General features: G+C 38.1%; 1 protein-coding gene across 1 annotated transcript in view; it reads left to right on the top strand.

Moving 5' to 3' along the window:
* LOC131690179 (Y+L amino acid transporter 2) overlaps nt 1–27676 on the top strand; it is a 54679-nt gene that overhangs the window by 8636 nt on the left and 18367 nt on the right. The window lies entirely within an intron of this gene.

The following is a 27676-nucleotide window of genomic DNA, read 5'->3' as shown; positions in this document are numbered from 1 at the left end:
ATTAATTTAATTAAAAGTTGAAGCATTAAAATCGTTCTCATTTTTGCTGAATCGTATTGTTATATTGTTTAATTTTTATAATTTTTCAAAACAATGGCTAGCAAGTATAGTTTCCGTACAGTAACTGCTGTAACAGTAACGTTGCGTGTTACCAATGTATTACTGGTTAGAAATATTTTTTGCATTTCAATTTCCACCCATTTCGTGGTATTTTGCAAAACCCGATTTTTAAACTTGCACTCTTCCAAATAATTGCACTTTTTCAAAAATATCAAAATTCCATTTAGTACAGCTTCTAGACCATTCTTTTAACTTTTGGAATCATTTAATTTTTTTCAAATCGGTTGAAAATTCGCAAAGTTATAGTAATTTTTGTGGAAAAAGTCAAAGCCGTGATTTTTTCACTTTTTTGTTCATACTAATTTATGTATCATTAATTCCATAAATTCCGTACTTTCACCTACACAACTGTTTTCGCAATTAAAAAACGAAGTAATACATTTCTTTTATTTGCATTTTTACCTGCGAAAATTGCGATCAAAGCGTGGGGTAAATTTATACCCTAGTGGAACGTTCTAGGGTGGAAAACGCAAGTGCAACGTTTTAGGGTTAATATTCTCATTTTTTGTAGCCTTTAGTTGAGGGTCGAGCGAATTGGCCCATACCTTGCAAAAAAGCACTATTTCAACAAATTAGCTCTGTAATAGGCGCTAAGAGTTCATAAACATTTGATCAAATATTTGTTTTGCATTCATAAAAATAAAAGCAATATTCCAGGGGTGGTTCATTTTTTTCTGTTCACATACTCGTGCGAATACTCGTATACGTCATATCGTCAGGTTCGATTGCTGACCGACGAATGGGGAAAACATGTACTAATTTAGTTTTCGGCCATATTTCATTCGTTATCTATCGTATCTGTTGGTGTTTAGATAGGCTGACTTTATTATTGAAGTGTTCGGTGAAGTAATGGAGTCATCCGATTGAAAGAGTTACTTTTTATGATATCATCGAAATGAATATTAGAAGTTTTCAAACAAAATTTTAAATTTTCACGATAAATTATTTCTTCCTTACACTTTCCCAAAAATTTTTTCAGATGATGAACAAGCTATGGATAAGATCAGGAGAATTTTTCCTAGATCTTGTTACGGGCGATGTCAGGAATATTTTTCCGAAGACACCGATATGTTTTTGGCAATTTTCTTAAGAAGAATGTTATATTTCCGATTTTGTGAAAGATTGATACCCCAGCGATTTTTACCTACATTTTACCATATGAAGCCGTTCTACAGAAATGGAAAAAAACACTGTCATACATAGATTTACCATCATGTTGCAGATATATTTAATTTTTTTTTATTTATCTACTTATTACGACAAGCAAAATAACTTGATTTTTGCGGATCTCTCGGTTACAGCTACACTTTCGTATACGAAGGTAAAATTAATCTATTTCGGTGATAGCTGATGATTTTGTGCATTTCTTTCTCCACCACATTTAGGCAATTACCTGAAGCACTACGACGATTTCGCTTGAACTTCAAGATGTCCATGTAGTAGCTGATGAATTTTTAACCCTCAAGGATGAGTAGCTCGATAATTCTTTTCCTTTCAACCTAATAACAAAAAAAATGGAATTTTGTGCAAACAACCAGAGTCAACCAAGAAAACGTCCATTCCGGGAAGATACTTGGTGGAACCAGGAATTGATCCCAATGTGTTCTCCGACAATAATCAACTAGTTTTTTCTTGCCAGACATCGCTACTACCACCTGCTACGATAAAAAATCATAAGTTTGGTGGCTGCGCAGAGCCAAACTGATTGGGAACTATCAAAAGTTGAAGGGTAATGAAAAATTAACAAATACCTATCCGGATAATTTCCTATCTAGGATCAACCTAGATTGATTAGGAATTGAGCCCGACGTCTTGTTAGTTAGAATTAACTAAGTTCGATATTAATCCTATCGTACCGATAATCTAGATTGTACCTAACACTAAAATGAAAAATGCACGAAGAAGTCTCCGTTCCGAAACGAAAAATACGAGCAAACATCTCGATGGGAACAGCATATTTGCACAGCTTTACCGTTGCTTTTTTCTCCAATCATACAAAAACCTATTCCTTCACAAAGCATCGTTTGTTCGTATCAGCTTATATCTGTTCTGCAAATTCTACGGTTCTACAGTAATCGTTTACTTTGCAATTCCCTCATATTTCCTTTCAGAAAAGTCAATAACTCTTTAACTTTGAGTGCCCGTGTCGCATGAGACAAGACTCGGAACAAATACCTGTACATCCGATAGTAATTGGTGATTTCATTTTGGGATTTTTATTAGGGTGTATGTTGAAAGCTCAATCATTATAGCAATATCCAATCTAAACATATCTGAAGCACAAAACCATCTGCAGCAGTGGTGTGATACTGAATTGAAATGAAACTAAATAATTTATCATATTTCTCCGGATTTGGAATTAAATTATTGTCATGTACCATCTATTCGCAATGCTTGCTTCAATAAAATGACTCGTTTTGCACGCTACTTTAACAAAACTCCCATGTGTCTGAGGAACAGACTGCGTATAGCCAAATTCGGCTAGCTTGAATCACAGAACTTAGTACTTAACGCTTGTGGTATATGTCCCATTCCGAACGAACATTGCACGCACTGTCCTAACATTTTTTAAGCTGAGGCAACAGTTTGACGATTGTTGTTATTTATGTAAGCACTACCAGTGCGGCATAGTCAAATTTTTGTTGTCACCTTAATGACCCACGATAGAGGACAATTAACGTACCCGTACCCGCTTTATGAATTAGATCTGTGAACCGATCAAATTTCACCAATTGGCGGTATTTTGTGACGTGTTCGCCAACGGCGAACGGCGAGAAGTAATTAATTAATCAAAAAAAAAATTTCACGCGGAGCAGAAGACTGTTTTTAAAATGATCCTTCTGATTTTAACAAGGTCAACGCTGTTGCCACCGTTGTTTTGTCAGACACGTCACCGACCTTTAAGCTATCCGTCGAGGTTTTAAATGACTAATTTTTAAATTTTATTTGCTTTTCCGCTGTAGGTCCTCTCAACATTTCAATCATCGCAGTTAATCGGACTAGGCAAAAATATGTTTGTCGAGAATTCTGTAGCATTGAAGTCAGTTTTTGCGCCAATTTTTTTCGGACATTTTGAACTGTTGTCATTTTGTCACTGTTGTGATAGCTTATATGCAGCAAACGACATTTAGCACATTTAGAGAAAAAATGTTTTTTAAAGCTTGAAAATGGTAGTAACATTTCGGAGAAGACAATCGATACTATTCTGTATGAATGAGAGTTTTTACTAAAATGTGTGTTGATGGCAAAATATGTACATAGAATATTTTATATAAAAATGAGGTATCAACTTTTCTTATGCTAACATCACTAATATTACTCCGTCAATCCGCAAGATGCTTTTGGAAAGAAATTGGTCAATGAATAGTACTATGAATTCTGGAACAATAATATTTTTACGTTACGAAAACAGGACCATGAACAAAAGTCATGTGCTGTACAATTATGTTCCATTTCCATTTTTTAAAGCTTATATAACGCTTTTAGTAGTGGAGATATTTGTTTTTGTTTTGTGAACTTCAGTCACGGTTCAGTCGGTAATGAAATGGCATTGAGAAATCCATTTTTTTGTACGCCATAGGAACATTATTCAGAGTACGACTATTCGACGTGCATCTTGAACATGATTTGGTTTTCGATGTTGGGCATTCATTCACAAAATTAAAACATATTTTCTCGTGAACTATTTGACAAAACTTGGAATATTATTCATGAATCCCTTCAATCATCGTGAACTAGCTCGTGATTCCCAATATACCAACCGGATTCTCACGATAAAGAGGGACAAGTCTGTCTTTGCCAGAAGACGTGTTGGTAGGCTTGAGTGATTCGTAGTTATGCTGCCAGCGGAAGACAAAAGATTAGCCCGTAAGATTTTAATACTGTTTCTAATGACTCGGCCACTTCTAGTTTTCCGATCTATAAATTTATAATATTTGTATATTTCCTCCTTGCTGTCACTTGAGTACTATGACTCTACATTTTCATAACTTTTCCTACCCAGTAATCACTAGGTAATTGAATGTCGTTAAAAAGTAAAAAAGGAAATGTGACTACATATTAGTCGAAATAAACAAGAAAAAAGAAAGCTCTTAATATATTCAAACGATCTGTAATAATTTGGAGAATAGAATAGAACAGGTTGAAGCATCAATTGTCTTCTCTGAATTGTTTCAACCATTTATAAGATATTGAATAACTTTAAAAATCGTTTTTCTGGAAAGGTGCTAAGTGGCGTTTCTCATAAGATAGTACAACAGCGTCGATATGTCGACATAAATTAGTTCTGGAATTTTCGACTCATCTAATCTGTCAGCACAGCCAAAACGGTAAAACAAACAACATTCAACAGCTTTCGCTTTCTGTGCACATTGTTTCAACGTGCACCTAGTTCAACGATTTTCCTGCCCTTTTGATTCGAATGATTAATTTTCAATACTAATTTCATCAGTTCCTCTATTCTTGAAGCGTCTTGAAAGAGAAAAAAAAAACATTGTTTTTATTCCACCAGGTGGTATTTATCAAATTGAACTCAAACGCATTTCATCGACATCTTGCCGAATTTCTTCAGTGCTCGTACTGTTCAGTTTTGAAGGAAACTGTAGCAGTGACAATATGGATAGGTAGTAAAATGGGTGTGTTATTTAAAGCTAATAAGCTTAACGGTAAAAAAGAAAATAAAACAAATTTTGCTAGTAGGTAAGAGGTATCTTGCTGTTTTCTATTGCTTGTAGCAGCGATTTTAGTAGAAATTTGAAGAGCCACGAATATCCGTTGCCATGAACTCTACAGAGCAGAGTAGATGGGCCGTGTTTGTGTGATGTATTTCTAAACTTTCAGCTGCATCCAGTTTCCAGGGGTTAAAGGATTCGTTGTAGAATGCGAATATCTTCGATGGTTAGTTGATAGTATTCGTTGCAAACGTGTTGTGCTACTTTTGACTTGAAGTGTAGTTTTTTGGCCTTTGTTGTTTCTGCGAAGTGTTATTTGAATATGTTTTTCTTTTGTTTAGACAATATATATTTTGGTACAGTGTGGCCAAATAGTTTTATTGGTTCCTTATTTGTTTATTTCTTCGATCGAGTCATTCATGTGGCATCCTAATCTTGTTTTGAGTTAGTTATTTTTGCTGCCGAAGACGAGGTCTATACCAAATTTCCTCGTTTTCGTGTGAAGTGCTCTTGTTATAGTCCCGTTATACTCTCGTCATATATCCAGCTTAGTTCTTCCGTAATGGGACTCACTGTGGTCAGGTATTTTTTTACGTTGGATTCTGGCCCTCTCGTCGATGATTTATTTCATTGGGAAGCTTCAATTTTGCACGGCCCTTTCGTCGATTGCTCGACCTTTCTACGGGATAACTAAAAAGTGGCGCGTTAGTTTTGTATTTAAATAGGAATGCATCTCTGATAAGCAAAGACTCATACAATTTGAATTATTTTGTGTTTACTGTAGAATACAATCAGCTAACATGAACTTTTGTTATTATATGAAAGAAAACCGTAAGTTTCATCGCCGAACAAAAATTTCTTGCCGCTGATTTGGTAACCGATTTGTAAATGGAGCCAATTGAGCATCCTCTATTTCGATTCTGAAAAAAAAACCATATATTGGTATGAGTATCGTCAGAAGCTGTATCTGACAATCATACGGATCTGCCAATATTTTGGGCTCATTTCGTCTGATGGGGAGTAGAAGGTCAATCATATGAATTTCCTTCTAATAGACATGAATCTATTTATTCAAATTTCTTCCTATTTTCCGTCGGCCTCTGTTTGCATTGAGTGCCTTTCATCGACGCCAAAAAGGCAACTTCACCATATGAACCCTCGATATCGGCCCATTAACACAACGTTTGACCCGGAACCAAAACTTTATTTCTCTTCAAAAAGAAGACGTGACCAGACAGTTATCTCGCCTCAAGAAGTCCAAATGACCTCGGTTGGAGCAGGGATGTAATGCACCTCAGAGCAAATAAAGAGAAGAATTAAAACGCTCTTTGCACTTTTCATGCGAACCACCGCTCTTCTCTTTCACAATAAACCTCTTCACTTCGATTTGTGTTGCTCCCATATGTGCATTTCACTCCATGGCTGCACACCTCAAAGAGTGAAATAAAGAGGCTCTTTAGTGTAAATCTCGGCCCCACGCGCACGGAAGCAGAGAAAGCAACCAAAAAAAAAATTAAAAACGTTCTTCCGATGAATATTTCTGTAGAAAATTTAGAATAGGACGTAAGTAACAATGAGAGATTCTCTTTGGGGTCTTTCTCTCCTGTTCATTACTTCGCCGTTTCGACATTTAGTACTCAACTCCTTGCATAATATTCTAGTAACAACTATCGGCTTTCGATATGTAGTGGAAAATTAGTGCAAAGTGTTATAGTAACGTCGTAATAATCAAAAGAGAAAGTAAGCAAAGAAAGACTCTCAATGTTACTTATGGCCTATTGTAAATTTTCTCCAGATTTTTCTGAATTCTAATTCGATTCGTCTTTCTAGCTGTTTGCCAGTAGGGGAGGCACAAAAAAGTATCTCTTCAAGGTGACTTTTTGTGTGAATTTGTGCAGCTCTTGCTCTTTTTCGTTGTCAAGTTTCTCTTTGTGCGGTCGTTCTGCACACCGCAGTGTTGTTATGCTGCTCTATTTTTCATCGGTGTATTTCGCTCTTTGCGCACATTGTGTGAGCAAATAACAAGCCCGGGTTGGAGTTGAACCCAGACCCACTGGGGTGAGAACCCAGTCACGCTTTTTCTCAAGCACTGGCGGCTCCCAGGAGAGCTTTGTAAGATTTCCAAATAATCAATAAATTAGCAAGTTTTGAACATAATTGTGGCTAAGGGGAGGTTCTCATTCAAATGATCAAAAAGTAAGCAAAATTTGGATTATTTGTGGGCCAATGAAAAAATATTAAAGGAATCAGTTTAAGGATTCAACAAGCTTATATTTTCGTCTTCATTTACAAATTTCTTGAAGACGAAAAAGCAAAATGATGTTCGTGGAGACGTTCTGTCTAAGTTTAGGTGCGCGTCCAAAATGCGTACAGCCTGCTGCCTCAGGATCGATCTGAAACACAAAACTAATAATAAGGCTTTAAAGTAAACTAGATTTATTTAGGAAGGAGGAATGATCTAAGAACTGAAAAAGCTACAAATTTGACGTAGTAGTTTGGTCTTTATCTTTGAGATCGATTGTTTAGCCCGTTTTCCACCTTAAGGCTTCATTAAAATAGTCAATACAAGAATTTGTAGGTTTTAAAGGTCATTCCTACAATGAAAAAGTTTTTCTTTTGAAAGGTCAAAAGATAAAGTCTTTTAATTGAACCGCTTTTAAATGAGATTAAACGCAGTTTTGAGATAAACTCGTTTAAGGTTTTGAGAACACTTTCGATTAATTATGTGTGGAAGAACAGCGGTTTTCAACCGGGGGTGAATTCACCCCCAGAAGTAAATTGGACTATTGTAGGGGGTGAACTATGCGGTACAAATTTTAACTTGTTGTCCTTAAATTCACTTCGGATATTTATCAGTTTAGAATTGAGATGCTTACTGAAAGTGCTCAGGAACAGGTTTCTAATTGGAAAACTATGGTTTTCCTCCAACTGAATCTTTATTTTCTGGCAGGGTAATGATGGTAAGCAATTTTCAGAAAGGGGTACATCATAGGGATCAATATTCGGAAAAGTGTACATGGAACGATAAAGGTTGAAAACTACTGTGATAGAATGTTTAATATTTTGGAAAATTACATGGAATTATGGGTTTTGGACATCGCTGATTGCGAATAAAATTAAGTGGTATTTCAGCCAAATCCGAGAAAAAAAATTTGAATTTGAGTTAATATGCATCAAAATCAAAATCATAGAAATTGTAATTCCAATATGGCGGACTAAAATGTGACTTCAACAATTTCGACCAACATTTTTCGTTTTTCACCGTTTTCTGTGGTTGTTTGATAATTCACGATTAGTCTGCGATGCCTATACAATTCAAGCTGTGAAATACATTCTCGAGACCTGTACACACGTACAGTGCAATGCGAAGCATTCTGGGAGCGTGCATACTACCATGAAAAGATTTCTAACTGAGGTGTGCGTCTCGAGCCGAGAGCGTCTCATGGCAGCCAGGACTCCGCTTTGAACAATGGCCGGTAGAAACTTTTTTGATGCGCGGATCGAAAACCCAGTTTGACACAATGTAGTAGACACTTCTTAAATCAATTTTTTGAAAATTTTGAAAGAAAACCTCTACTTCAAGTGCCAGTATAATTATTATTATCAGTACTGGTCGTTTGGTCTTCGTTGGAGTTGTTTAAAACTGTTAAAGTTTTAAATTATAGACGAAAAATTATTGCTTTATTGTGCTTCGTTATGAGGAATTTATATTAATATAAATAAGGTTTTTATATTGCCCCTAAAAGGGTTACAAAAAAAAAGATTTTGAAACATTTTGACACCACCCTATAGTTTTACTTTATAAATACTAAGAAAGGTGAGAAAAGATAAAAAGAAATATGGTACTAGTCAGCGATATTTTGGACAAATGATGATTATGCTCCAGTTTAGTTTCTCTAGCTGCCACCACGAGACGCTACTGTAACTTGTCAGTGATTCGCATTGCATTAACCTTCCGGCAGTCGCGCTAGTGCACTGAAAATCTAGCGAAATCATCTTAGGGCACCAGCGGTTGCTCGTTCAGTGAGCCATAAGCGCGACTTCCGGAGGGTTAAAAACAAGCCAACGGCACAGCACACTAACCACTTCTGTTTAAGGGCTACACCACTGTAGAGAACGAAAAATAGGAATATATCAGATATTTTCCTTGACGCAATCAGGAGATGAATTGAGATCTTGTTAAATAGGATTTTTAACAAAAAAAAAATAAATTTCCGGGTGATTTCATCTCAAAATAGCGGCTGTTCAGCATTTTCCCATGCGCGTTTTTTGGAAGGAGTCCGCGGCCGGAAAATTATCTCCCGTGATTTTAACCTAGAGCCAAAAACTAATGTTTCTCTGATTGCTCATGATAATAGCAAACGACGTACATAGGATTTTTTCAAAACTTCGATTTTTCGTGAAATAGCACACTTTTGAGTGAAAGAAATGACGAACATGTCATAAAAATCAAAATTCTTAATTAAAAAAAATCAAGCAATAAAAAAAATAAAATTTCACGTACGTCGCTAAGTAAATCAATTTCGAATATATGTGAAAATTTTGAAAACGACCAAAAATTATTTATTCGAGTTACATTTCCGGCCAGCTCAAAAAAGTGATTTCAAGAAAAACGCGGTTAAAGTTTTCAGTACACTCGTATACATGCGAGGCGTTGCAGCAGAATTGAAAATTTGAACGTTTATGTATTGTTTTCGTCTTTCACGTTTTTGGGATATTATTTTTATCATCCTAAAGACATTTTAGATAAATAAATAAAAAAATCGATTCTTTTTGCCTTTCTCATATAAAGAAAGGCTATGCAATCACTGTAAAAATCGACTTTTTAACCGAGGCCCGGAGGGCCGAGTATCATACACCATTCGATTCAGTTCGTCGAGATCGGCAAATGTCTGTGTGTGTGTGTATGTGTGTGTGTGTGTGTGTATGTGTGTGTGTATGTGTGTGTGTCATTTAAACTCACACAATTTTCTCAGAGATGGCTGAACCGATTTTCGCAAACTTAGTTTCATCTGAAAGGTATAACGCTCCCATAAGCTGCTATTGAATTTTTAGTTGATCCGACTTCCGGTTCCGGAGTTACGGGTTGAAGAGTGCGGTCACACAGCAAATTCCCATATAAACTGGTACCACCATAATGTTCAAATGATGAAAAACATATTAAAATTGATGTAACATTACTCTAGTTTGCGGGTCTGGATCACTAATGATCAATTAAAGCAGCTTTGACCACATTGGCCACCTATGACGGTTCATGACGCCCTCGGGGAACCCGCCAAGTTCCTAAGCTAATATCACACCCATTCCACAACGAATTCTCTACCGATTTTTACGAACTTAATTTCAAATGAAAGATACAGTAATGCCATTGACTGCTGCTGAATTTCATTCGGTTCTGACTCTTGCTTCCGGAGTTACAGGGGTGTTAGTAAGGATACACTGGAATTTCCCATATAAATCGGTACAATCGTAATACCTCAGAGGCTAAAAACTATTGAAATGGTCACCAAATTACTTCTAATCGAAGATCTAGATCACTGATTGCCAATCAAACATTCTTTGAATATATTGTCCACTATCGACGATTCCGGAAGTCCGGAATTCCGGGCATATTCCACAATTAAAGTCACATCGGTTCATCGGTGATGACTGAACCGATTTTCTCAAACCAAGTCTCAAATGGAAGGCAAAATATGCAGTTGAGTATTGCGTAGCCGCCCCTTCCCCCCCCCCTCCCCACTTTGCCCTTACACCTCCCTCCTTCATCACTCCCCTCTTCTTGGATCACCCTCACGCCCAGATTTCCTTCATCCACCCCGTATACCGAAATAAGATGAAGGATTTCTGACGCATCCTCCACACCCACTCTACTAAACCCCCATTCCCTACACGTTCAAACGCATTCCACCAACCTTTGAAAATTATAATCACATGAAGATAACATTGAACTCATGCTTATTAAACTAATTAAATATTATTATTTTGCCTTTCTTATATAGAAAGGTTATGCAATTGCTCCAAAAAGCGACTTTCTAACCGAGGCCCGGAGGGCCGAGTCTCATATAAAATTCGACTCAGTTCGCCGAGATCGCAAAATATCTGTGTGTATGTATGTGTGTATGTATGTATGTGTGTATGTGTATGTGTGTATGTATGTGTGTGTATGTGCGGATTTGTTAACAAAATGTCCACATCGGTTACTCGGAGATGGCTGAACCGATTTTTACAAACTAAGATTCAAATGAAAGGTATAATATTCCCATAGGTTGCTATTGAATTTCATTTTCAACCGACATCTTGTTCCGAATTACGAGTTGAAGAGTATAGTTACAAAACAAAATTTGTTGATTTTTCCAAATCAGTTTCTCGGAATTTTCTGAACCGATTTTGACAAACTTAATTTTAAATGAAAGGTCCATCAGCTGCTGTTGAATTTTGTGTGGATCCGAGTTCTGGTTCCTGAATTACAGGGTGATACGTACGATCACGCAGCAAATCCCGATTCTAACGAATTCTGCGATGAATGTAAAAAGGTGATTTTTTTTTCCAAAATGTAAACACAACTGTTGAATTTGTAGATCTAGGTCCCCAACAGTCATTCAAAGTCTCTTTGGCCACACTGGCCACCATCGACGGATCCGGAAGCATCCAAAGTCAGAATAACGGTTATATTGGTTTCTCGAAAATGGCTAGATTTGCTCAACTTAGTCTCAAATAAAAGGTGTTGCGTACCCAGAAACTGATATTAAATTCCATCTCCATCCGACTTCCAGCACCGGAGTTACGGGTTGTGGAGGTCGATCACATAGAAAACTCCGATTCAAACCGATACCGCGATGAATGCAAAAAAATGCTCTTATATATACTTACCAAGTGTAATAAGAATGAAAGACATTTCCATAAAGTTATATTGTACGAACCAGCTATTAAATCATAGTTTGGAAAAATGAGAAAGGCACAATTGCACCTCTAGGTGGATTAAAACAGGTTTTTAAATCATACAGTGGTGTAACCCCCTAATAACGAATTTTTCGGCGATAGCGACTCTCAGATCTACAATTAGAATTCATAACTGAAGAGAAATCGAGAAGAAGATAAAGTTCTATCTGTTTAGTCATTACTCATCGTCGTTTGGGTGCCGCCTTATCTCTAGTTTCATAATCAGGTTTGCATGGCCATCGACAACTTTATATTTGAATGCCTATCTACTGCAAATAATTCTATTCAATTTCTTCTACCAACTACAAACCACTTTAATTGTAAACCTAAGTCTGCCAAAACGTAGATTATTCTCAAGCGACAAAACCTTCTACTACAGCAACGCTAAGGCGAACGGATGAAGGAGGAAGACATGCCGGAGGTAATGGCGCGTTTCTTTCCAGCATGCTTGCTTGCACATATATAATTTGCATTACACCACACAAACCGACCGGTTCCCTGAAAGGGAACAATACTATAATCTAATCCTCAGCAATTGGCCCGTACGGCTCCGGTACAGCTCTAATCCCACTCGTTGCCACTTATCATGAAACCAACTAGTTTCCAGTTTTTTTCCCTCAAGGTATTAAGAACATACTCTACACTACTATTACTGTGTGTGCGTGGATAGAGAGTTGCAAACACAGGAACTGCTTAGGATGATTTATAGAAGTGTTGGCGAAATGGATGAGCTCTTGATTAGATTATCTGGTACTTTTGTGTGACACTTGTAGCGCAAATTTGGTCTTTGGATTGATTCCGACGGAGGGCAATTTGGAGCGTATGCGAATCAAGACGGTCGAGGTGGTTCGAACGCCAGCGTGACTCGTGTACTGTCGGGTGTGATTTTAAATGATGCCGCCGCTGCCGCCGCCACATGTGCACAGCGCGGTTCGATAACCTTGGAGGGATTCAAGATTTTTGCGAAGTTGGCCTGAACTTAAACTCTTTAGTCCATTATTTTGGTCGGTTGGTACAAGCATATTCAAATGGTTGGTAGCTTCAGTCTTCCAAAAAGTAGACACAATTAGCCGTCGCTCAGGCCCAGCATGATTTGAACTGTTTTTGTTTCTTTTCGCCGTTCTTATACCTACTTTCGTTCGGAGTAATCTCCCTAATTTCATTTCCATGTATTGCAGTGCATGAGAGTGGTTCAAAAAACAAAACAAAAATGTACGATAATGCTGCATCCGGATTTTGAAAATTGAAGAACCATCCACATACTTTTGCTTATTTTTGCATTCTGTTTTACGTTGGACATTAAATTGGCACTTACATCAAAACATATGTGTCGAATTGTATATTTCAATGCTGGACCTTGGACCATTCGGCCAGCCTCAAAGTTTTACAAGATTTTCTGCGTCGGAGTATCCGAAAACCTCGTTATTTGCTTGATAAAGCATCTTCATAAGCCCACTTCTCAGTATCAGTTAAGTCCTGATTGGCCCGGTACTCTATTTCTTCAACCCGTGTGGAGTTGTAATTTCTGATCAATTGTTATCAGCACTCCGAGCAAATATCTTCTCATTGGATTCTGTTCATAAGCCATATCATGTAATGGTATATTATTTGTAATAAATTTGATTTGTAATTGATTCCTTATACAATTTTGAGTTATCTGAATTGTTTGATTTTGCCAAGGTATTGTAGGGCAACTGGGGGTGAGCCTGATACCATAAGCTTAATTAGTTTTCTAGAATACTTCAAGGATACTTAAATTATATAGATTGTGCGTAATCCTTGTTTATATAGTTTATATATATTTTTAAATGGAAATGGAAAGAATGGAATTTTTCAAACGTTACGGGTAAAACTAGCATTCTTTTTAATTTTGTTTCAGTTCACTTTTTTTTTTTTTTTTTTTTTATTCATTTCGTTTATTTGATAGGCACAAATGCGTTAGCTTGGCGGTGCCAAATTCTTTTGTTTTTACATTTTGTATACTTTAAAACTAGGAGGTTACAATGTATTTTTTTAAAAAAGAAAAATTTTACAGCTATCTTAAGACTAGAAATAAGATTCTATATACAAGAGAGGGGGCGAAAGATTTTTTTTATGAAAAAATTTTAAAACAAGGAATTCAATAGTAATAATTTTTAGGAAATATTTACAGTTATCTTAAAACTAACAATATAGTTTGGTACACAAAAGGGGGAACAAACATTTATGAGAAAATTCGCAGGTGTTTTAAGACTAGAGATACAATTCTATTTACAAGATGGGGGACAATAGTTTTAACAAAGAGGTAAAATTACAACTATCTTAAAACTAGGAATACAGAATACAAATTTGAACTTTTTTAGCGGAGACTTATGCTTGGTCAAGATATTCAGAGGGGGGCTGTAGAAGCAGTTGTATCAAGGACAGGGGAGAGAAAGCGTAGATGGTGACCGGGAGAGAAGAGCAAAACTTGCAACTTTCGCTCAAACGGGAGATCAGCGAAAGATTACCGCCTCAGTCTAGTAGGTCGGATTGGCGGATGGTATTCTTCGGACCCGCGGGGAATCCTTCAAAAGTCATCGGACCTTGAGTCGCTCTCGCTTCAGTTTCCGTAGTGGTAAGTGCGACGGCGGTTACATAGTTGCAGTCTGGAGCTGATCGGTCCCACAAGGCAAGAGAAAGCTTCTAAAACGAGAAATAAAAAGAGAGGGGCTAAATTGGGATATTTGTCGTTTTTATGAAAGTATAAATAAGGGACATATAGGGGAAATCACGATTTGCCAGTATATCTCGGACTGGGACATTGGGTGGTCTACCTCGGGCCCGAAGGGAATCCTTTAACTGAGACCTGGCGTCCAAGTACCCGGCGCATACCCAGACAACGTGCTCGATGTCGTGATAGCCCTCGTCACAAGCGCACAGACTACTCTCCGCAAGCCCAATACGCCGCAGATGCGCATCCAAGGTGTAGTGGTTGGACATAAGTCGGGACATTACAAGAATAAAATCCCGACCCACATCCATCCCCCTGAACCAAGGCTTTGTTGATACCTTTGGGATAATGGAATGTAGCCATCGTCCAAGTTCACCATTGCTCCACGAGGTTTGCCAACTGTTGAGTGTCCTCTGACGACAAATACTAAAAAATTCGTTGAAGCAGATTGGTCTTTCGTATATGTCACCATTTAATGCGCCCACCTTTGCTAATGAGTCGGCCTTTTCATTGCCCGGGATAGAGCAATGAGAGGGGACCCAAACAAAGGTAATTTGATAAGATTTTTCAGATAACGTACACAAGGACTCCCGTATCTTCCCCAGGAAATATGGGAATTGCTTTTTGGGCTTCATCGCACGAAGAGCCTCGATGGAGCTGAGGCTGTCCGAAATGATGAAGTAGTGATCTGTGGGCAGAGTGTCAATGATCCCAAGGGTGTACTGAATTGCAGCTAACTCTGCGACGTAAACTGAAGCGGGATCGTTGAGCTTGAATGAAGCGGTGATAGTATTGTTGAAGATACCGAAGCCAGTGGACCCATCGAGATTTGATCCGTCAGTGTAGAACATTTTGTCACAGTCGACTTCTCGGAATTTATTATAAAATATATTGGGGATCACTTGCGGGCGTATATGGTCCGGGATTCCACGAATCTCTGCCTTCATGGATGTGTCGAAGAATACAGTAGAATCAGAAGTGTCTAGGAAACGAACACGGCTGGGAGTATATGAAGAAGGATTAATGCTCTGTGCCATGTAGTCGAAGTACAAGGCCATAAATCGGGTTTGAGAATTAAGCTCGACGAGCCTCTCGAAGTTTTCAATCACCAACGGGTTCAGAATGTCGCATCGGATGAGCAATCGATATGAGAGTTCCCAAAATCGATTTTTTAGCGGAAGAACGCCCGCCAGCACTTCGAGACTCATCGTATGGGTCGAGTGCATGCAACCCAAGGCAATGCGCAAGCAACGATACTGGATTCTCTCCAGTTTGATGAAGTGTATGTTCGCAGCGGAGCGGAAACAGAAACACCCGTACTCCATCACCGACAATATCGTTGTTTGGTATAACCTGATCAGGTCTCCTGGGTGAGCACCCCACCATGTTCCAGTTATTGTTCGGAGAAAATTGATCCTTTGTTGGCATTTCTGTTTCAGATACCTAATGTGACATCCCCAGGTACCTTTAGAGTCGAACCAGACCCCGAGATATTTAAATGTGAAAACCTGGTTGATCGTTGCACCCATTAATAGAAGCTGGAGTTGCGCCGGCTCACGCTTCCTAGAAAAAACAACCAACTCAGTTTTCTCCGTGGAGAACTCAATACCCAGCTGAAGAACCCAAGCAGACAAATTGTCCAAGGTATTTTGTAATGGTCCTTGCAAATCGGCAGCTTTGGGCCCTGTAACAGAGACCACGCCGTCGTCTGCAAGTTGCCTTAGCGTGCATGAATTGGCAAGACAATCGTCAATGTCATTCACGTAGAAATTGTAGAGCAGGGGACTTAGACATGAGCCCTGGGGAAGACCCATGTAGCTAAATCGCGATGTTGTTAAATCGCCATGCGAAAAGTGCATGTGCTTTTCAGACAACAGGTTTAGCAAAAAGTTATTTAAAATTGGCGAAAGACCATGCTGGTGCAGCTTCTCTGACAGAATGTTGATAGAAACTGAGTCAAAAGCCCCCTTAATATCCAAGAAGACTGATGCCATCTGCTCTTTGTTAGCATAGGCCATTTGGATTTCTGTAGAAAGCAACGCAAGGCAATCGTTCGTCCCTTTGCCTTTGCGGAAGCCAAATTGTGTATCTGACAGTAAGCCATTTGCTTCAACCCAATTGTCGAGGCGAAACAAGATCATTTTCTCGAACAACTTCCGAATACAGGACAGCATTGCAATCGGCCGATATGAGTTGTGGTCGGAGGCTGGTTTTCCTGGTTTTTGGATGGCGATGACCTTCACTTGCCTCCAGTCATCAGGGACAATGTTACCCTCAAGAAACTTGTTAAATAAATTCAACAAGCGCCTTTTTGCAGTGTCAGGTAGATTCTTCAGCAAGTTGAATTTGATTCTGTCTAACCCTGGGGCGTTATTGTTGCATGATAAGAGAGCAAGTGAGAACTCCACCATCGAAAACGGTGTTTCGTTCGCGGTATCGTGAGGAGACGCGGCGCGGTACGTTTTCTGTACCGGGACAGAGTCCGGACAGATCTTCTTGGCGAAAGCAAATATCCAACGGTTTGAATATTCCTCGTTCTCGTTGATACTATTACGGTTACGCATACGTCGAGCCGTACCCCAAAGAGTGCTCATCGCTGTTTCTCTCGTTAACCCGTCGACGAACCGGCGCCAATAACTACGTTTTTTGGCTTTCATTAGACTCTTCATTCGCCTTTCTAACGACGCGTACTGTAGATAGCTAGCGGGTAACCCGTCTTCCCGGAAGGCCTTATATGCAGTGGACTTTTCCGCGTACAGCTCTGAGCACTCTTTATCCCACCACGAGGTGGGAGACCGTCCATGGGTATTCGCGCTGGGTACTGGTTTAGTCTGAGCTTGATTCGCACTGTCGAGAATCAAGCCAGCCAAAAACCTGTACTCTTCCTCCGGAGGAAGTTCTTGGGTGGATTCGATTTTAACGGATATCGCGGTCGCGTAACTCTTCCAATCAATGTTCCGTGTGAGGTCATACGATACATTGATTGTTTTCGATGGTCTTGAACCGTTAGCAATTGAAATCACGATAGGCAAATGGTCGCTACCGTGGGGATCAGGGATCACCTTCCACATGCAATCTAACTGTAGCGAAGTCGAGCATAGAGATAAATCCAACGCGCTTGCGCGTGCTGGTGGTGTAGGAATCCGCGTCATTTCTCCCGTGTTTAAGATGGTCATGTTGAAATTATCGCAAAGATCTTGGATTAATGTTGATCTATTATCATCATGAAGACAGCCCCATACCGTACCGTGCGAGTTAAAGTCTCCCAGAACTAGCCGCGGTGCCGATAAGGATTCCGTGATATTACAAAGCGTTCGGTGCCCTACCGAGGCTCTAGGAGGAATGTAGATGGAAGCAATGCAAAGGTCTTTACCTTTGATTAAAACTTGACAAGCGACAATTTCAATGCCTGGTGTCGAAGGGAGGTTAATTCGGTTGAAAGAATAGCACTTTTTGATCCCCAAAAGTACTCCTCCATAGGGGTTTTCTCGATCCAGACGAATTATATTAAAGTCGTGGAAGTTGAGATTTATATCGGAAGTTAACCAAGTTTCACATAATGCGAAAGCATCACATTTTAAACTATTTAGTAAAAATTTAAAGGAATCGATTTTCGGGAGGATACTTCTGCTGTTCCACTGTAGAACAGTGATCGAATCGGTGACCTCGTTCGATGACTTAGCCATCGAAGGATACGATCGCTGCAAGGAGGGGCCATTTAGTAGTCAACTGCTTCAAAAATGTCTGCACTATAGGGAGAAAACGTATCAGAAGGCTTTTAAGAGGATCAGTAACATTGAAAGCTGTGAAAATTAAGTCCACTATGTCAGAAAATTTCATTAGTCCGCTACTGGACTGAGTATCTGTTTGAAAAAAGGGGACACTTGGGGTTTTTGGTGTCCCTGGAAGTGGTGGGTACTCCTTGTTAGAATTAATATTTCCAAGTCCTGGAGCAAATTGCTTCGGCTTTTGTGCATCACTTCCGTTGGATTTATTGATTGCGGTTGGCGCACTCTGAGTGGACGACACCTTGGCACCCTTACGAGGCAATGTAGGGGAGGCTAGATTTCTCCTCTTCCTGGATTCCCCTGGGTTAACCAATGATGTTCCCTCTTGTGGGTCGTCAGATTCTTGCTCAACGCCAGCCAAAAGAGCAAAGGAATTTTCGGAAGGGACAGATGGCGAAGCATTCTTTAGCATTTCTGCATAAGAGTGCCTCGAGCGATCCTTAAGGGAGCGCTTAATTTTATCCCCGCGCTGCTTGTACACCGGGCATGACTTAAGAGCATGCGGAGGGCCCCCGCAGTAAATACACTTCTCAGTTTCTCCACCGCAAGCGTCATCCTCATGCTCTCCCTCGCATTTGCCGCACCGTTTTTTATTGCCACAATAAGTGGCTGTGTGGCCCAGTTGCTTGCAATTGCTGCAGTTCATTACCCGCGGTACAAATAGGCGAACAGGTAGGCGAACCTTATCCAGGAGGACATAGTTGGGAAGAGCAGATCCGGAGAAAGTCACCCGAATCGAGTCTGACGGAGAATAAGTTGTCTTATCATCTTCAGTTTTTGCGGAATACAATTGCTTGCATTCCAGAATTTTCACCTTTTGAAGTGAAGGGTCCTTAAAGCAGCCAACCCCGTACTTCAACAGGTCTTCGCACTTTAGACCCGGTTCGGCGACGACCCCATCGATCTCCACAACTCTACAAGGCACATACACTTTGAATTGCTTCGTAAAACGCTCGCTGCGAGCAATCTGGTTTGCCTGGTCGAGGTCATTTACTATAACGCGTATCTTATTAGCTCGAACACGTGTTATCTGAGCCACGGACGGGTAGTTGGCAGTCAGCTCCCGTGAGATTTCTAGAATATTGGGCGATTTCGTGTTGGGCCGGAAATACACCACCCAGGGTCCAGTCGAACTGGCTGGGTATGTTTTAATACGGGGAGGACCGGGAGAATCAGGGGAGGGAGTAATTTCGGGTTTATCCGGTATATCCATGGGAATATCATTCCCATCCAATGTTACTTCGCCCTCGGCCATTTAGGCACGAGGATAACACGTGGTGTAAACGAGAGATGAAACTTATATTCAGAGGAAAGGGCAGAAGTAGAGACCGATCGGGGAAAGGGAAATGAAAGAAAAAAAATACTTAGCTTATATAGCGGCGATTCCGGCTATTCTGGTATTCACTTCACCAGCCTGGGCACCGGCGAACAAAGACTGCCTCGAACAATGGTTGACCTTCACTGACAATTTATTCTTGTTCACTTTATGCACAGCACCAGAAAACGAACTGCTTCGATCGAGAGCTCGGAGGGTTATGAGACTTTTTTATTTAACCCCTTCATGCCCATGTTGCTTTTAGCCCTTTTTTAACGTTTAAAACATATATAACCTTTGATTCAGGCAAGATTTTCTCACAAAAACAAGTAAGATTAACAACTGTGACTACAACCTTTCATTTGACCTCGAACTATTGAAAGTATTATATACAGAACTGAAAGTATTGAAATTAGTGCAATTGGATTCCTATGCAGCAGTGCTGCCAAGAGTTAAGTTAACGATAAAAAAATCTATGAATCTCGACTGTTTTGGACCACCTTTTCCAAGCAATTGAATTATTGTAAAATATCTAAGAGAATTGTATCGAGCACAGAAAGCCAGAAGTAGAGTAGCCTATAGCACTACAGATGAATGCCTATCCTGATCAAAATAAGTTTGATTGTCAACCCTAACAGTTTTACAGAATTATAGATAGTATTGAAACCCAATATGCACAAGAAAAAAATTTGGCATGACTGGATTAAAAATGTGATGAAGTGTAATTATGTGTATATGAGTATTTGTATTGCTAATAGTGCGGATATTCTTAAATAATTTGTTGGTGTTCGTGGCAACCTTTAAGACAATTTCATGTATAAAGTACAGGTTTTTAATCGCCTCACAATACCTGATTCATTCACTTAGAAGACACGTTTCGTTCAAAACCATCCGGTTCGGGTTTTGATTCAATATCCAATTAGTAACACGGAATTGTTCATATTCATTGGCAATGCCCCAAGATGATGATATGAAGAGTGGATAAGAATGTGTCTTAAAAAACTAATAATTTTGAACGATTTTGTGTTGTCAACAAACATTAAAATGTTCCAACACAAAATAACATTTACGCGCGCATATTTTTTTCGCATTTTTTATGTTTTTTGGGGTTTCGTGAACCCTTATGGCATCGAAATACTTCAAATGGTCATACCAATAATATTCTGTCATTATTAAATGATAAAACTTTTGATTTCTGAGAAAAGTCGTGCTATGTCGGGCATATCCCCGCTTCTTCTATTCCTATTTTTGTTTCCATAATTTTTTAATTCAGTTCTTATAGGCCTCGTCAGAAATGCAGTGTGTGGATACTTTGCTGAGAATGAAGCTATCCCAACACACAGTTTTGCTAGATATTGATTTGAACAATTATTGTTCAGCTTATTCTCGAGGATCAAAAGCTAGCTTCAGCTTTGATTGTTTGTTGGGATATTTGTAAAACTTCGATCAGTACCGTCTTTTTGTAAGGGCTCAATAGGCTAGGACCAGGAGCCCCGAGACTTTACGACGAATATACAATCGAAGTAGCTACCAGCACTAGTGGCACTAAGAAAATTACAAAAAAATGCGTTCTTATTATTCACCAAAAAATAAAATGGATGGGCAATGTTAGATACACAACCACAAAAAAGTAGAATACACTTTGGGGCGGTATTCTTCACGAGCTATTGATAGATGGTATTAAGGTATTTTGTTGATATTTATGCAGTTCCAGGCCACCTAAGTAGTGAAATGTTCCTGGCAATCTATGCATAACGCAGTTCAATTATGCATGAAAATGTAAAAGCTGGAACTTCTGCCGTCAATCGGCCTACACATAACAAAATGAATACTATGGTCAATAAATTCAGTCAATTTGGAAGCGAAAGAATGAGACAAGTGTTAAAATAGCATGCTAATTGCAGTAAAATCATACAAAAATAGGTATTTTAATTTGAGATTTCCAATATCTATACAAGTCTATAACAATCGGGTTGGAATAGTTTTCGGCAATAAAAACATGTTGATATAGCTTCTTTAGATTTTCATATATTTATTCCCAAAGGGAAAAAACTAATGAACAAATATGATCACGAGGGCAAACTTTAAAAAGTTGGATTTAAAAAAAATGAAAAAAAGAATGTTTCGTGTTTCACCCGTCTTCACCAACTTGCTGCCAGTTAGACTATGTATCCAAACTAATAGCTGTTTCAAAATCTCTAAGTAGTTTTTAGATGTTGAGATCTGATTAAAATTGAGGTATTTGCAGGGTGCGAGTTAATATAACACGTGAACTCATAATTTAATTTAGAACATGTGCATCCAAAGTTAATTCCAAATATTTTTATAATTCATGCATGACACATCAATATGCATCAAAAATAAAAATTGGATAAAAAAATTCTTGAAGATTTGGAATTTTATTATATAGAATGCAGCCTTAACACATAATCTTGAATATTCATCATAACTTTTACTAAAGTAGGAAAAATCGGAAAAGAACACCATTAGTTACACACTTAATCTTTTGCCGAACCTCAGCTTTTTTCATCTTTTGCCAAAATCTCAACAGCTGAGATTCAGCAAACATTATTGTTTGCTAAATATTAAATATTTCACCGAAAATCAGCAAACTAATTTCACTTTACTGATATATCAGTTTCTAAATTTGCTGACTACACAGCTGTTGGGAAATTACCGAGCCTAATTGAGTGTGTACATATTCTACTAAATTTTGTCCTCTTGTACCATTTTGCACGAAGGTTGATAGGTAGCTATTTTTCATCAAGGGTTTGATGAAATAGCAAAGATTCAATGCTGTTACGTGTGTCTTCTATTGCATTAATTTTGTAAAAACCCAAGCTCAGGATAGTCTTAAGACCACTTGGGGCCCCTGGGCACAACTGAGCTTGGGGCCCCTATAATTGAACAGGTATAAACTGCTGTAGAGTAGGATGATCAAAAAATTATCCCCAGCATGAGGGAGCCATTTCGATCAACTTGAAATTTAACATATTATATGTGGTTGTGGGAGTTCGAACTCAGGTGGGCTGCGTACAGTGTAATGGACTTATCGGCTGGGCTATTCCCTTCCCAATATATAATCTGACCTTCGTAGTTGTAAGAAGTTGTTTGAGGTTGAAGAGGGCCTCCGTTAATAATGAGGAATGATGGAGTAAGGTGCGTTAAACGTCAACACTACAATGTCGACGGTACATTCAATAATTGTCTTTACACTATGACAATCAAGGAAAAATATTTAGCAATAAGCCAATAAAATGCAACATGATAGGAAAACAATCGTTTCGAATAAATTATTTGGATGAAATGAATAAAACTGACAAAATAATCAGATTATTAAAATGAAACTGAACAAAATGTTTGAACTGGAAAAAATAATAGAATGCATAAGTTAAATGAATGGTATGAGTAAAATGCACGAAAAGAATAAACTGATCAGAGTGAACCCAAAGAATGAAACGTATAAAATAGATAAAATGAACGCAGCTGAACAAAATGAATTAAAAGATGCTGAATAAAATAATTAAAATGCAAATGCAATCATATTTTTAAAGCTAAAAAATCTTTTTGAATAATGAAACTGAAAATCCCATCTGGTGAGAATAGGCTAATTAATATACAATGGACTTTCAAGGGCTTCCATCCTTTTTTGTTTTAGTCTTTTCGGTTTCATGCTTCTTTACCTGTCGGTGTCGTTTTAAGATTATCTGGAGTTTCTACTTTATTGATGCACCTTAATTAGTTATCAGGAACCTGGAACGTTCAATTTGCTTTGGAATTCAAAGTTTACTTTTTAGTCACATATTCCTGAAATTTTGTACAGAATAGAATTTGCTGGTTCAGTATTTTAACGCGCAAATGAATATAGTAAAGTGAGAGAAGGTCACACGTTCTTTCAAGCCCCTTTAACAGAGAGCGACAGAAGCAGAATGCGATTCGTGAATGAGACAGGTGGATATTTCAAAGTAGCCTTCAGAATGATTCAATATTCACCCTCAGTTGGGGCCCCCTAAAAACCCGGGGCCCTGGCCCTGGCCCAGTGTGCCCATGCGTAAAGACGGTACTGACCAAGCTGGCGCAGCTATTGGTTGCTTCGATTCATTTTAGGATAAAGTATCCGACCGTATTCACAAATCCATTATGCATTTTACATTCTAGTATGTGAAAAATCGTGCAATAAATTAGTTTAGAAATATTTACTAATTAAATAACAACAGAAGATGAAACGCATCTATGACCTATAATTGTTTTTGAAACTAACAGAAAGGATCACGTACATTAACGAACGAATAAGGCATATTTCACTGGATTAATGGTAGCTTCCGGCCTTATTATATCCACTTTGAGGCGAGAGCGAGCGAGTGATAAATTAGAATATCCACAGGAAGTACGAACAGGAAACAGATTTTCAATTTAATATTACCGAAGATGGTTCGAAAAAATTGTGTAAAAATGCTTTGAATCCACCTAGCAGTGTGGTGAGGTATTTCTTATAACTTATAACCACTCTCTTCGAATATCGATTGAGAACATTTAGAATATGATGGTTCGCAATGTTTCATATACCATTCTATTCAGTTCAACGAGATGTATTTGTGTACCTGGCCAAAAATGTCAGCTCCGTTTCTCAGAGATGGCTAGACCAATTTGCTTAAACTTAGTCTCAAATGATAGGTACAAACTTATCATCGGCTGCTATTAATTTTTTTATGGTTCGGGCTTCTTATTCTGAAGTTACGGGTTGAAGAGTGTGGTCACACAGAAAATTTCCAGCACGATGGCCAAATGATGTAGTCCATCTTAGAATGTATGCAACATTACATGGATTTGCGGGTCTAAATCACTAACGACTAATCAAAGTTGATTAAATCACATTGGCCTCCTAAGACGTTTCTTGATGCACTCGAGGAACTTGCCAAGTTTCTAAGCTAATGTTACCCCTATATTCCACTAAATTCTTGACCAATTTTTAAAAATTTGTTTTCAATTGAAAGATACAATACTGATATTGAATTTCATTCAGTTCTGACTTTTGATTCCGGAGTTTCAGGCTTGTTATTGCGATCAAATAGGAATTTCTCAAAAATCTATTGAAATGGACAACAAATTACTGTTTTCGCAGATCTAAATCACGCAAAGATTTTTGGAATATAGTGTCCACTATCGACAATTCCGAAAATTCCGAAAATCGAATTTATTTCGGTTTCGGGCACATTCCACAATAAAAGTCACATCAATTCTTCGGTGATGACTAAACCGATATTCTCGAACCTAGTCTTAAATGGATGCGACTTAGCCTTACACCCTCCTTCCTTCATTACCCTCTCCACCCTTGGACCACAAGCAAACCCGCATACCCTTCATCCACCCCGAATTATAAAATAAGATGAGGAATTTCTGACCCTCTCGTTCTAATGCCGAATTCGGCCGAGGAAGTATCGAGCTTTTGTGAGATCTCAAGAAGTACAGAAGTCATTTTTGAAGGCTTCCATGAAGGTTTATCGGTTGATTGTCCCTATAGTGACGAAGAATTGAATATTTTCCACATCCGCAGTTCGCTTGTCAAACAAGCATTTTGTAGCAAATTTCGAAACCTTTTTTTTTACTTACTGTACAGCTTCTTTGTGCAACTTTTGTCACCATGTCCTGGTTGCCGCTGCTGTTCAGTGCCTTTCGAACTTTGTATACGTGTTGTAGAAACGTGTTTGCTCAAACTAATTTGAAACATTAATCAACATATTTGATTGCCATTTAAATTGGTCCCATATCATTCCTCCAATTGCTTGTCTGACGCACTTTAAACGTCTTGATCACATAGGATACGATGCTGTGTGCTATCCCGATTTGTTGTCCATTGTTATCCATACACTGAAGAGTTATAAACAATTGAGTGTGACTATTTTTTTGAATATGGCTTTTAGAACGATGTTATATTCATCAAAAGTTCGGCCCCCAAAATTTCTGAGCGTCTGGCCCAGCCGATCCAATCGGAATTATTTATTTACTTATTTTTGTCAAGCATTTTTAGACTTCATAGAATAGTATTACCATATTTACTTATATACTATGCATTATTTCTACGGTTAAGTTTAAATTGAATTCGTTTTCAAAACATGGAATGGTCGAAAATTTCACAATTCTCATTATAATGACGCATCATTCTATTGACGGGGAGCTATTTTTAGCATTGTTTGTTCTAAAAGATTGTTCTTGGAATAAATCACGAGTTTTATTAACGATCGTAATGATGCGGATTGTACACGTTTAGAAATAATGTCGTTAATAAAGCAAAGCATGGCAACTTCGCGACGTTTTTTGAGTGTTTGTATATTTATAAGCATGCAACGTGCTTTATATGATGGAAGAGAAAATGTCGTCCAGTAAAGTTTACGAAGTGAGTACTAATTAAATTGTTTTCTGGCTGATTCGATACGTTCTTCGTACAGGACAGTGTATGGGTTCCATACTACGCTGTAATATGCCAAAATTGGTCTGACATATTTATTGCATAATGATTTAATTGTGAAAGTGTCTTCAAAATTATAGCTGAAGCGTTTAATAAAGCCCAGCATACTATTTGCTTTATTTATTATTGTATTGTTATGTTCCACAAATGTGAGCTTGGAGTCTAAAATTAGGCCTAAATCTCATACAATTTTGCATTTTTCTACATGTTGGTTGCGTAAGTGTAGGGTAAGGTGGGGCAAATCCGACCTAGTAAATGGTTTTGGCTGTAAAATGCTCATTTTACATCGGATCAAGTCGTTTTATATACCAAATTAAAGATTGGACTCCTGAGCAACTTTCTGTATATAGCATTTTATAAGGATCTTGGGAATATCTTGAGATACAAGCGTTTTACAAAAATGTTCATTTTTGCTGTTTTTTAAAATGGTGGGGTAAACCCGACCCCCTATGTTTTTGGTTGATTTAGTGCAGATATTACTCAAATTTTATGGTTTTTCAATGATAAATCAATGAATGTTGTGTTATTGAATTGTAAAATGAAGAAAATGGAGTTCAATGTCAATCTTGGAATGCTAAAATCACGAGCAGTAGCACGTAATGATATTCCCATGTGTATCGGAGCAATTGCTCGACGAATACTATAATCATCACGTTCTTGTGTCTTTCGTTCGTAATTATGAACCATTTTACATAAAAATAATAAATAATAACAATAAAAATATATTTCCATTTGATAAATAAAAATTTTCTTAGCAAAAGAGCGGTCGGATTTACCTCAATATTTAGAGGTCGGATTTGCCCCACCGCGTCATTTTTCATTACGATGCGATTAAAAAAAATATGAAAAAGGTTGAACTAAATTCATCTATGCACTTTGTAGGACTTAAATCAAAGAATTTAAATCTACTTACATTTATTATGCAATCCTTTTAACAATCAGAAGTATCCTGTAGTCAATGATGCACAAAAGTCAAATCAAAAGTTGTAAAAGCATACTTTTTATCGTATGAGCATCTCAATGTAGACTAATAAAATGCTGTCCTACCACCATTATGATTATGTTCGATGCTCTACACGACAATATTGATATTAGTTCGCGTAGTGCTTCTGATTTTCGGTAACAAAGGGGGGTCGGGTTTACCCAACGGTCGGATTTGCCCCACCTTACCCTATGTCAATGGGAATATTTGAAGTTTTTCTGCTGAAGGTTATTGAGTTACATTTCTTTACGTTACGTTGGAGTAGACTTTTGCTACACCATGTGTGGAATAGATTGATTTCGTTTTGGAATATTTCAGTGCTTTCGACATTTCTTATTTCCCAGAAAAGTTTCATGTCGTCTGCATATATAAGCACTTTTAGAGGTTTGAGTCTAAAGGTAATGTCATTTACGTACAAAATGAAAAGAAGAGGGCCTAAGTGGGAACCCTGGGGAACGCCATAGGTGACACGAATAGGTTTAGAGAATATATTCTGAAAGCGAACATACCAAAATTTTATTGTAGATTTCAGCAAAATTTTGTTGAATTTTCATCAGCTGAAAGTTTCAGCTACCCAAGATTCCGAAAGATTTTTAATTTGAATTGAACCAGTTTGGCAGATTCGCTTTGCTGAAAATTCAGCAATTCAAATTGTCAAATTGGCAGTGCAATTACGGGATTTGCAGTAATCCATCACGGAATAC

This window comes from Topomyia yanbarensis, chromosome 3 (genome assembly GCF_030247195.1).
Source record: "Topomyia yanbarensis strain Yona2022 chromosome 3, ASM3024719v1, whole genome shotgun sequence".
In the NCBI taxonomy this organism is placed as follows: domain Eukaryota; kingdom Metazoa; phylum Arthropoda; class Insecta; order Diptera; family Culicidae; genus Topomyia; species Topomyia yanbarensis.
The sequence above is the reverse complement of the archived record's forward strand: the minus strand, read 5'-3'. Positions and strand labels throughout refer to the sequence as shown.